At 35.0% G+C, this 13,415-nt stretch overlaps 1 pseudogene; it reads right to left on the reverse strand.

Moving 5' to 3' along the window:
- Positions 1–3,913: 3,913 nt before the first annotated feature.
- Positions 3,914–10,119, reverse strand: LOC107708972 (major facilitator superfamily domain-containing protein 8-like; annotated as a pseudogene).
- Positions 10,120–13,415: the final 3,296 nt, after the last annotated feature.

A 13,415-nucleotide genomic window follows, 5' to 3' on the forward strand; every position in this document is an offset into this window, starting at 1 on the left:
TTTCAAAAGCAAAAGTAGTCATTTTGAAATTACATGTAAAGATGTACTTAAGCCCTACTTAAGTGACTCAGGTTTACTTAAGTTCAACTATAATACATTTTTATTTAATAGCATATAATATCAAATGAAGGATATACGTTATTTATTGAAATATTTACATCATTTAAAATGCTGAGTGCATTTGTCAAACTTAACCGTTCAAGCCTGTTACCTAACTTACTGTAAGAAAAAAAATTAACAAACAATTATTTTTCTTCAGTTTATGGGAAATATAAGTTATATATATAGCTAGTTTCAAGGAAAGTTGATCTGAGTTCAAGAAATCTTACCATGGAAACTAACACTGGTGTGTTTGAACATTTTCCTGCAGGTTTTAGCATGGACAATACAATAATAAGCTGCCTAAAAACAGTTATGACTGTGTTGAAATTTGCCTAAACCAGACTAAGCTAAAACTACTACAGCAGTTTTTTTTTTCACATTTGATCATTGCTTCCTCATTTTGTAAATTAAAAACATCTTGTTTCGTGGGTTTAGCAGCTAACCAATTTCTACTTTTTTCATGCCAGCATCTTTTTGCTCTTTTGGGATGCGGAATGAAGGCTGCATCTCATAGTGTCAGAGCAAACAATTAATTTTTGTTGTTTTGAGATGAGAAGGGAGGATAGTCTTGGTTTGAAGGGGGTTATGAATGTTTGCCATTACATGCGCGTCCCGTACACAGCGCAAAGCTAATTGCTCCACCACCCGCTGCATAAATGTGATTTCATTTCTGATAATTGCTCCAAATGTGGTTCATAAACCAATCATAAACCAATTACTTACCATAATTTACCTTAAACCTGATTTCCCTCCTCCACAAATACTACTCCTCCTCACTCAATATACTACGAACATGCGCAATATATGGCAAATGCTTTTTCTCTCCTGTCTTTTCACTTTCAGGTTTTGGCAACAAATCCAACTCTTCTCTCCAGGCCCCAATTCTCTCGTAGCACTGGCCTGAACTCTTTCGGGTTACCGTCAGCGCTACGCTAAACACGTTTGGCCGACATGTTTAATCCTGAGCCGCTTATGACGTCTGACGCATATTTGTCAAATAGGATTTGAGAAATTTTATTCTGTGATGTTGCCGTGGCCACAACCTGCTGGTTCCAAATGACATTTTCAAATGAAGAGAGAGGAGCTGTGCAGAGATGGCTCGTAAGCCTCTTGAACGCAAATGCCAACCCACTGGCAACCCATTATTCTGATGCCGAACATCCCGCAGGATAAAAAGCTGGCATTAATTTACTAAAAAAGCTCGTTTTTCCCCCGCTCCGTCATTTATGTCATTATACTCTGATGTCCGAGGAATATGCTTCTCATTAACATAAAAACTTGATGTTTTCTAGATGCCGTGACCGGTATTGTGAAGGAAAGTCACTCATAAACAATTTATAAACAGTAAAGCTATCAGGAAATAAATTTTCTTTTTAATATCTCCGACAGAGCTGAGCGGCTATCAGAAGACATCACTCAGAATCAGACGGACGTCTGATGTCTGACAGATTTATGACAGTGTCATGATTATATCTGTCACAATTGCTCTCAATTACAGTGATTACTGTGCCGCCTCCTCACGGCGCCTTCACGCTCATCCTGCCCATCACTTCAACAGATGTGAACACGTATGTGTGGGATTGGGATTATAATCTTCTTTCACACAGAGCTGTTGCAGGATTATGGAATCATGTGGATTGAGGGGTGAACGGTTAAATGCTAATTCTCTGATGCTCTGCAGTACATTGAGTGGAATGAACTGTTTTCCCATCTTCCCGGGTTTGGACCATAGCACATGTTATTGCACACTCTAAAAAATGCTGGGTTAAATACAACCCAGTGCTGGGTAAAATAGGGACAAACCCAGCAATTGGGTTGTTTTGACCCAGCGGTTGGGTTACTACCCAGAAGGTTGGGTTAAACATTTAACCCAACCGCTGGGTCAAAACAGCCCATTTGCTGGGTTTGTCCCTATTTTACCCAGCACTGGGTTGTATTTAACCCAGCATTTTTTAGAGTGCAGCATTTCCTTTTACAGCGAAATGAAAAATTAAAGAGATAGTTCACTCAAAAACGAAAATGCTGTCAGTATTTACTCACCCTCATGTCGTTTCAAACCTGTATGACTTTGTTTTTGTTCTGTGGAGCGTGAAAGATTATATTTTGAAGGATGTTGGTACACTCTAAAAAATGCTGGGTTAAATATAACCCAGCGCTGGGTTATATTTAACCCAGCATTTTTTAGAGTGTAACCAAACAGATTCGGTTCCCATTTACTTCTATGGACACAATGGAAGTCAGCATTTTTCAAAATATCTTTCCTATGTTCTGCAAAAGACAGAAATGCATGCAGGTTTGGAACAACATGAGGGTGAATTAATTATGACAGACTTTTCATTTTTGGGTGCACTATCCCTTTAAATTTACACAAGGTACACATTCACCCTTACAATTGAAGAGATATCAGTCAAAAAAAATAAGTTAGTAGCCTTTCAATAATCCTGGATCACTGTAACCATTTTCCATAAACTCTATGGCAGCAGTGTTAACTTGTTTACTAGATTAATGCCAGTGTATACATATGACACAAAGTAGTGATAGCTATACATTAAATAATGTTCATTAAGCAAGAAAAAAATTGCTAGATTTACCCTGCTAAATTAAAGATGAACTACATTACTGAACTCTGTGAAATAGTCCACAATCCAAAATGGTAGTGAAATATTTACAACACATGAATAAAATATCAGTGATATTGTATATTTATAACATTTACGTATAGGAAGAAAACAGCAGATAGGCCTATAAGGGCGCCTCAGCAAAAGAAGAACTATTCAAAGACAGGATGAGACAATAATGTTAGTGTTGATTAATTCATTTAAAGCTTCTGTATTTGGTGAACACAGATTTTAATGAGTTTACAGTAATAATATTTCAAAAAAAATCTACAAACGGCAGATCGAACGTTCCAGAGGACACATAAATATTCAATTTCCCTCTTAAGTTGAGTAAATATCCAAGGAAATGACCGATGATCTGTGCAGAATAATTGCATGAATCATTTGGTTTTGAGAAACTCAGTTTCTTTCCCTTTGTCATTCCTCTCTCTCTCTCTCTTTCTCTCTCTCTCTCTCTCTGTCATACTGCAGAGAGTGTACTTTTGTGTTATAATGTTGACTGTCATTATTCAGTGGCCCACTTCTTTGCTTTTAGCACCATATTGTGTCCTGTTTTCCATTCTGAGCTGTTTCTGCATTGTGGTTTAAAGCTGCATGGATGGAGTCTGTGTCAGTTTAACTCAGTTAGTGCAGACAAAATAAAAGTTATGAGTGGAATTTCCGTCTGTGTTCAAACGACAATATGTCACCCTAATACAGATCGTACACAGTGAAACTTCAGATATATATATTTTTTCTTTAAAGATGAAATGTGTATTGTTGTGAAATGTGAATGCCATTTTTTCTCATGTCAAAATTATTTCCCATGTGAAAAAGAAATACACTTATGCACAAAAAAATTATGGAAATAATAATAATTTTAAAAGAATATTCTTCAGTGTGACCTGAGACTGGAGACTTAATTGCATGTCATTTAAAATTAAATTAAAATGAATTATAGTTTAAATTTATAATAAATGCGATATTGATCTTTACATGTAATTTCATAATTACTTCTATTGTCTTTGAAAAATTGTTCAAATGTAACCTACTGTCGAATGTACTGAGGTACCTGATGGCATCACAAACTATCCTAAACTATGATGTAAAAGGCAGGTGAAAGTTAAAAATATAAATCTATTTCATGCTTTTAAGAGCCATCCAAAAACATTGAGAACTGTCTCACCTGTATCCTGTGTAGTGAAGGGTGGCGTCTATGCTCCGTTCTCTGAGTCCTGTGCGTGCTCCACCCTGGGCGGCTCCACCAGCTTCTCATGGGACAACACCATCATGATCTGAGCAGGACAATCATCATTCGTTTCTTTGTTAAAGGGTCATTTTACAAATGACATAGACATTTTTCACATAATTAAAAATTCTGCAATATTATTTAGTTTTATACTTAATATATAAACTTAGCATATGTGGATGTAAACATTATTTTCTTTTTTTTAGTTTACATATTATTAAAAGGATTGTTGCCATCATAACAATCTTTTTTTTTTTTAAGTATATTAAAATATTAGAAGGACGAGGTAATTTCCTTTTTTTCTTATTTATTCACTTAATTTTATATTTACGTTTGTCTGCAAGGGACCATCTTAAATAGTCAAAGTCTATTCCTATGATTTTTTTGTACAGTACATAATAACTAATTCAATATGGACATTCATGGGAATTTCAACATTAACATTTTATACTAAACTTCTTGAAGTGTAAGGACCTTGGGCACAATACTAGAAATGAATCCCAACCTTGATACTGTCAATGCTGTTACTTCTTTACCAATATATGTTATTATTATACTGTAGCTTGAGATAGCACTATACAATTTCTTAACACTTAAAAATATTCACTGTCTGATAAAGTGTTTAAAATCTTGCATTTATACTTATTTCCAAATCACCTTTTTGAAAGAAACAGTCCTCTAATTCTAATGACCCTGCAATCTCTTTTAATAGAGATTTTTTCAGTTGACTGGATCTATAATAGTCACTGTTTGCACAAAGCAATAAATGTAACTATAATTGAGCTGGTAAATGTGGTTATGATGACATACTAAGGGAAATCTCTGATAATGTTACAGAATCAGTTATAAAGAGTCTGTTCATGCACCATGATGAGGGTCAGTAGGAGCATCATCATACCCAGCATCACATATAGATTTCCTATTAGACCCCCGGCCCACAGGGGGCCGAGAATGGTGGCAAGACCCCCGACTGAACGGCGCACGCCCTGACTAAAACCTGCACACACACACACACAAAACACAACACACAGTCATTAGATTCAGCACGTAGTTTTGAATATTTAAACAGTGACAATATGTGACATCTAGACAAACATGAGTGTTACATGTGTTCTCTAGATCTCATCTATCTTTTTGTATTCTCCTCTTTGTTTCTCACCTTGTGTTTTCTCAGCTGTAACCTTAGAAAAGAGGGACACCTGAGACACAGCAACAAAAGGCAGTCCCAGTAACTGCAGGAACACTCCGATGATGAACACAATCAACTCGAATGCAAAACCACCTGATCAAAACACATGTCCAAGCGAGAAGGAAAGTGAGAATATCATTCCAGACAGACATACATTCTAGAAAGACAGACAGATAAATGGACGGACTGATGGATAGATAAATAGGCAGACAAAAAAAAGTATTGATGGATGGATGGATGGATGGATGGATAGATGGATAGATGGATGGATGGATGGATGGAAAAAAGTATTAAGGAATAGATAAATGGATGGATGGATGGATGGATGGATGGAAAAAAGTATTGATGGATGGATGGATGGATGGAAAAAAGGATGGATGGATGGATGGATGGATGGATGGATGGATAGATAGATAGAAAAAAGTATTAAGGATAGATAGATAGATAGATAGATAGGTGAGAGATGGATGGATAAATATATAGAGGCATGGATAGACGGATAGACAGATGGACACATCTATAGATGGATGGATGGATGGATGGAAAAATGTTGAGGAGTGGATAGACGGATGAATGGATGAAATGTATGGATGGATGATGGATGATGGACAATTATATAGAGGCGTGGATAGACGGATGGACAGATGGATTCATATATACATGGATGGATGGATGGCTGGATGGAGAGATACATTTATAGAGGGATGGATAAACTAATAGATATATAGATAGATAGATAGATAGATAGATAGATAGAGATTTAAAGCAGTTCCAAACTAATAATGCATATCATTGAGTTGGCACCAAACTGAGCAGGCATATTGTGTCTGTCCATGCCCAGGTGTATGCCAGTTTCTCTGGACGTCTGCCACACACACACATACACACACCCTGTGGATTGGCCAGAAAGATGAGGCACCAGACACAAGCCCCGCTGCAGATGAGCAGCCCCACCGCCAGCACCACCCGGTCCTCCAGCACACGGCTCAGCCAGCGCACCAGGAAGAAACCTGCAATTACCTCCACCCCACACAGGCTGTACATCACACTGTTCCCCAGCTCACCGAAGCCAAAGTACTTCTGCGTCAGAGGGGTCACCATGGTCTGGAGATGAGAGAACACAGACATCAACCATTCAGAACACCCTAGCAACCACATAGCAACAAGCTTAAAACAACTCAGAACAACTAATAGCAAATCTTACATCAGTAAGAATCACTCACATTCTTCTGGCAGTGTAAAGTAAATGCAAAATGATAATATAGCATGTGATTTTTCATATAGAAATTTGATTTAGTTTGAAAGAATAAAAGATAATGAAAAGGAACATTATGAACTCTATAACCAGTTTGTCATGTATCTAGGTCAGGCAGCCGGGAAGGTAAATGTGTGTCAATCTCAAATACCTGATTATATTAAATCAAAGCTTAGATTAGATTACATTAAATTAAATTGATGTTCCTACTACTGTGAGCCTTAATCAATCATAATTGGACAGACACTATTTAGTAGCTCAGATGAATTTAGGACAGTGTTGGGGGTCTGGAGACTGGCTTTCAGAAGCCAGAACGTATCTATGGTTTTAAAACCTTGCAAGCATATTAACACACTTTTAACATGTTGCTAGCACATTTCTAACATATTTTAGAACACTGCTATGTTTTAAAACATTATAATATGTTTTAGCATGATTCAGCACATTGCTAGCATGTCCTATTTGCTAATGGTTCCATAATGTTTTAGCATTTTTTAGCATAAGTTGCTAGTAAGTGTTTATCTCCTATTATCATCTGACAACAAGGCACTGCCACTGGTGCCACCCTGAAAAAAGTAGATGCATGACGCTCCTGATGAATTTTACCTCAAGTGCTGTCTGATTGAAGAGAGTGATGAACTGAGCAGTGAGAAGAACCACCACCTCCTCCCTCAGAAACTCTACAGAGAGAGAGAGAACGCTATAGATCTCAGGCATTTCAAAGCTGCCAAGACAGGATTGAATATAAATTACTGCAAACTGCATAAGCACCCACATCCCGCACATGAAGAGCTGGGTCGAAAAGAGCACAAGGCCAGCAAGATTGAAATAAACAGGCCAACTTACATAAACGGGCTTAAAAACTGGTTACTCTAAGAACATGTCTAAGAACATGTCATGTCATATTTTAGATTTTTAAAATTCTTGTTAGATTCCAGAGTTTTTGATATATTTATTTAATATAATTTAATTGAATTAAGATTAGTAAAGTCTCATTAGTTAACATTAGTTAATGCATTAACTCACAATAACTGAGTAATATATTGTTATTCATCTTTGTTACCATTCTTAGCTAATAAAATACAACTTTTCATTGTTAGCTCATCTTTGCCAAGGTCCATGTTTTAATAAATGTTTTAATAAATGTTGAATTTAACATTATAACTAAGATTACTAAATGTTTTAGGAGTATTTTTTATAGAACTTCCATTTTAAATGGAAACTTACTGTAATGTTACCATTTTATTATATTTCAATATTAATTTTCATTATTATTATTATTAATTTTGTTTTTGCAATCAGCAAAGTAATCGGCTTAAATTATTTATTAGTATGTCTTGTGCATTGCACAAATGAGAATGAGATTTTTTTTTTTTTAGTATCACAGTAATAAGAATGTAGGAATGAAAATTTACAAAGAAAAAGGCACAAAGAAAAAAAAAGCTTAATTTTTTTATGCCAACATTTTCCCCCCTTTACTTTTTGGAGTGAAATATCAGCTGGAGTGCCGGACATGTCTCTGTTATTTGATATAATAATACAAACTCTACTTATGATCTGAATCACGTCTGTTATATTTGGAGACATCCAAAATGTGCAGTGTTACCACATTCACATTTCAAGCTGTGTCAATCATGTGCAACATTATGTGTTTGAGAATTCAAGTTAATTAATAAGAAATGAGCCAAAACAGACTTACCCCAGGTGAGGTGTACTTATTTACTACAAATGGACCCAGTTTGAAATCACACAACCTTAGAAAGATATTGAAAGCAGGACCTGAAAGTAAAAATGCACATTGTCTAAATATTAAATGGAAGAAAGTACTTTTGCCACTTATTATGTAGAGCACTAACTAACCGATCAGAAGTCCAGCCTGACGGCATGCCATGACAGCTGCAAAGACTCTTGCTCACTCATCAGGGAGAGTAGTACGTGTGAGGAACCCAAAAATTGAGGAACCAGCTCCTGCTCCAATACCTGATGGAAGAATGAAGTAGTTTATATGTGGTGTACTCTGCATTCATGGAAATATAGATAGTTTCCATTTTTTAAACTACATAAAATAAAATAGAAATTATATGTTGCGTACAGAAAATTAGTACAGTTTTATTAGGACGTATAGGAACCCTCCACCTCCCCCAGCTCCACCTGTCTGCTACTGGAATTATGTATAACTATTCATGCAGTATCTGCATATCTTAAACACACACATGGACAAACGTATTGTGACACACCTCTTAATCACTGAATTCAGGTGTTTCAATCTAACCCATTGCCAGTGGTATATAAAATCAAGCACCTAGTCATGTAGTTTGCTGTGAAATTTAGTGTTGATACTGTGGAAGGATGCCATCTTTGCAATAAGTCAGTTCATGAAACTTATCCCTGCTACAATATCTTCTCTATAGCTTTTTTGAGAGCTCTTTTGACTTGGCCTATGTGCTACTCAACTTCAGCACATACATGGGCTACATGTATGTATGTGCAACCAATCAAGCTAATTAAGTTTTGTTTTAGAGTTTCCAAAGTCTGTCTTCTAAAGATTTACTAAAGATTTACTAAAAAATACTAAAGATTTGTCTTCATATGTTTTAACACAATTTTGTTCCATACCATACAAATAAGTGACTTTAAGCAATGATGTTCAATAGGGTTTGAATATTACAACAACAAAAAAAGATCTTATAACTAAAAAATATTACATTATATATTGACATTACCACTTTTAATAAGATACCAAACTGTTATTGATGTAATTTTTGAAAAACTCTTACATTTGTAAATTAATACAGTCTCTTGGGGGTTGAATACTTTTGATCGCAATATATATTGCTATATATATATATATTATAGTTGTATATATTCTATATACTTTATTATACATAATAGATTCATACATCTAAACAAGTTCTTGTGTCTGGTCAGGATGATTCAACACTGCAGTAATTACAACCTAATGAGAATCATCAATCAAACAACAGATCTCTCTGTTAGTATCTGTTTGATGTCTCAAATTACATTAATGTTGATGGTTTGCACCACAGGAGCAGAGAAGTTCACAAACAAACAAAACGCGTTGAGACTAATAGAACAGTGCAACTTCAAAATATCCTCACCTGCAACAAGACGGCCATTTAGAATATCCCATGAAATACATGACGTTTCCTATTAGACAAGTGTGTTGCAATGAGCAAACAGATCACAGCTGCACAAGAACAAGGGATATCTGATCTATTTCAAAACCCACATCACATTACACATCTCCATTCTACAGCACTGACCCACAATTTCAAAAGACATTGGAGAAGAGGATGATTTTCTTTGTAGTTCTGGTCTTGTCTGACCAGTGACCAAACATTGGACCAGACACCAGCCCACTGAAGCTGAACGCAGACAGACCCAAGCCAAGAAAATAAGGTGGCGCCTCTAATAACTGCAGATATCTCCACATAGTGGGCAGAATGACAGCTGGGAGAGAGAGAAGACAATTTAAACAGTAGATGTGCAAAATACAATCAATACATTCACCATTTACACATTAATACAGTTTAAGGCTTTCTTGAGGATATTAAGCACTATCGATTCAAACAAGCAATCATGCTGCATGGATTTTTTTGTATTAGGGAGAAAAGAAAAGAAAACGTCCAATATACTTACCATATTCCACGCCACTCAAAAGAAATATCAATCCAATAGTCAGAAACGACTATTGTCTGTAATCCATCGTAGTGTTTCTGTAGGTTATTTTCTCAGCACTTGATCATTCCTCTTCCTCATGGTCCAATTATTGTAATGAGAGGGATGATATTCTCCATTACTGGCTCTGGTATGTAACCTCGTCTTACTGTAGGCTATGTCTCTTTTTTTGTTGGTCATGGCAAATTTATCTTATTCAGAAAAAGAAAAACTATAAACCATGTGGTGCCGGCGAGTTTAGGAAAGACTAGGGAAAATTCGGTTTTGATCATTTTACACAGACACGCTGTTGATGTTCAGTGGATCCCTTTTCCTTGAATATGATCATTCAGGTCAAAGATAAAAGCGTATAATTTACCTCCTCATTGATGCAGCATTGAAGATAAACGGGGCTCAGACACTTCCAGGAGTCTCTGTACACAGAACAAGCACCAGAGATCTAGTATTACCTGTGGGCTTGTATCCATTATTTATCGTGTTCAGGTGAAGTGGACTGTAATTATACTCCCTTAAAGCTGTATCTTCACTTCTTTGGATCGTTATTAGAGAAATTCAGCTAATTACTTACTGGCAATGATATATATTTATGCAGGGTGACACTTCATGATAACTTCATTAATTGGTCATTAACAGACATTAGTGGTTTTTATTATTGTACCACTAACAAAACGTAATATGGCATTGCAATGAATTTTTTGACAAATACCTTGGAGGTTTTCATAATCATATCATGGTAATCATATCAAAGTACCGTGGTTTTACCATCAGTGTACCTCCTATGTACATCTTTATAAGGGACATTAGAAATGTAATAATAGTTTGATTAATATATTTAATTCATATATTTGCATTTGAATATACCTTCCCTTGTGAAAAATGAGTGTGCTTCTTGTATTAAATGTGCAATTACAGTGTACTTCAATTCTTACAAGTTTATTGTTAAAAAACTGTACTTACAGTACAGATTATAATATTTATGAAATAAAAGGCTACTTAAAGAGAATATGCTTTCATGACTGTTTCTTGCTTTAGCGAAGTACACTTTTTTGATGTGTTGACTAATATATTAAAGCACATGTAAAGTACTTGATTATAAAATTAATTTTAGTGTGTTATTCTTTATTAAATGTGAAGTTTAAATTTATATTTTATTAATATTTTATTATTACATGTATTTGCTCATTTATTTATTTAAATGTACTAAATCTTTCTGAAATGTTTAACTACAAATATATTTAAATACATGACATACTGTACAAGATTCAACAGAAATTAAAGCATAAGCATATTTTAGTTTGCCATAAATTCTTGTCAGTACATCTGACAGTAAAAGTAATTAGGAAATTATTAAGTAATTATGAAATTAAATACAACGATATACTTAAGTACATTGAAAAAGCACTCTAAATTTCAGCTAATTGCATTTAATACATGCTATAATATTAAGTTGCAAATGAGCATGCAATTAAATGTTCGAAACCCTTAGATTCTGTTTGCACTCAAGTATATTCTTTTAAAGTATATTATTAAAGTGTAAAGTATTTTATTTTCATAATAAGTGTCCTAAAAGTGTCTGTTAAGAATTATGCAGTATTTGTTAATGACTTGTTAGAACATTTGTTATAAAATGTTACCTTTCCATGTTTTGCATTTAAAATTCAATACAAAATTTGGTAACACTTTATTTTAAGGTGTCCTTGTTACACATGTTACATGTACTTACTTTTATAATAACAATAAATTATGCATAATTACATGCAAGTAACCCTAAGACAAACCCTAACCATATAGGAAGTACATGTAGTTAATTAATATTACTCAGTACTTAAATGTATAATTACACTGTAACAAGGACACCTTAAAATAAAACGTAACCCATATTTTATATAAAGAGCTTGATGATAATATAGTTAGTTACATTTTGCAACAATATTACAATCAAGCAGATTTGCTATATAGTATACATGTCTTAAAGTCCCCCGTAGTGAAAATTAAGTTTTTTATGTTGTCTATGTGGTGTTTTTAATATGCTGTCTCTCATAGAGTTAACAGCATTGGCTTATCATCCTAATCACATATAATGTACTGTATCAGATGTGCTTTTACTGTATATGGACACCATGTTCTGTTTCACAAAGGCCTCTGAAAGTACTTTCATATATACCAGCCCAGAGGAGTTCTATAACCAACTAACAGCCAACTAATACCCTATTTACTTCCTAGTAATGCCAGAACAGCTTATACTTAATATGTTTTCTTTAGACATAAGCCAAAATATTACCACAATGTAGGTCAATATAACAATATTTTGACTTTTTACAACTTAATTTCACTATAAACTAAAGCTTAACTTAGCAAAAGTTAGAATTTTCACTTGGGTTAAAACTAATAACATTTTGTTAGTCAGTGTTAAATTTAGTTTACTTACTATACATAAAGACAACTATGAAAGACTTTAATGTTTATTGTGGTCTTTTAATTATACATCATAAAACACATCAACACTCGACTGTCAAGCGAATATAGGCCACTGTTTAAACAAAATGGTTTGTTTTTATTTTTTTTTTCTATGGTGCTATTTACTTTTAGACAAACTGAACAAAATGGGTCGGAAACCATGATATTTTATTAGACCAATATAAAAATGAACTTTAAAGGGGTCATATGACGTTGCTAAAAAGAACATTATTTTGTGTATTTGGTGTAATGCAATGTGTTTATGCGGTTTAAGGTTCAAAAAACACATTATTTTCCACATAATGTACATTATTGTCGCTCCTCTATGCCCCGCCTTTCTGAAACGCGTCGATTTTTACAAAGCTCATCGGTCTGAAAAGTGAGGTGTGCTCTGATTGGCCAGCTATCCAGTGCGTCCAGTCCGAATTCCTCAAGCGTGTGACGGAAATGTTACGGCCCTTACCATATTGTGATGCCGTGTTTTTATACAGTCTATGGTCCCGGCGCGACGAGACAAAAACAATAAAACCCATTATAAATGAGGCATTTGTTGCATCCAGTGGGGACATAATTACTGATTATAATGACTTATACTGTCTTTTTACGCGTTGCATTGCGCCGCGTAAACATGAAACCATGTCTGCATTTGTGATCGGAGATAAGACAAACAAGCGCTACTCTACACTGCTCAAAACTCGCGTTTGAATCATCAGTGGCAAATTCTTTAAATGTGAAAACGTACTTGCAGGCTGTGAGTCAGAAGCGCCAGACTGTCCTTGCAAAGTTGGAACTGCCCCACTTTATAGAAACAGACACCGGCATTGTAGGCTACTCTTCCAGGAAACAGTCCTCATCCTCCATAAAATG

The sequence above is a fragment of the Sinocyclocheilus rhinocerous genome, unplaced genomic scaffold (assembly GCF_001515625.1).
Source record: "Sinocyclocheilus rhinocerous isolate Xijiao unplaced genomic scaffold, SAMN03320098_v1.1 scaffold1724, whole genome shotgun sequence".
NCBI classification, from domain to species: Eukaryota; Metazoa; Chordata; class Actinopteri; order Cypriniformes; family Cyprinidae; genus Sinocyclocheilus; species Sinocyclocheilus rhinocerous.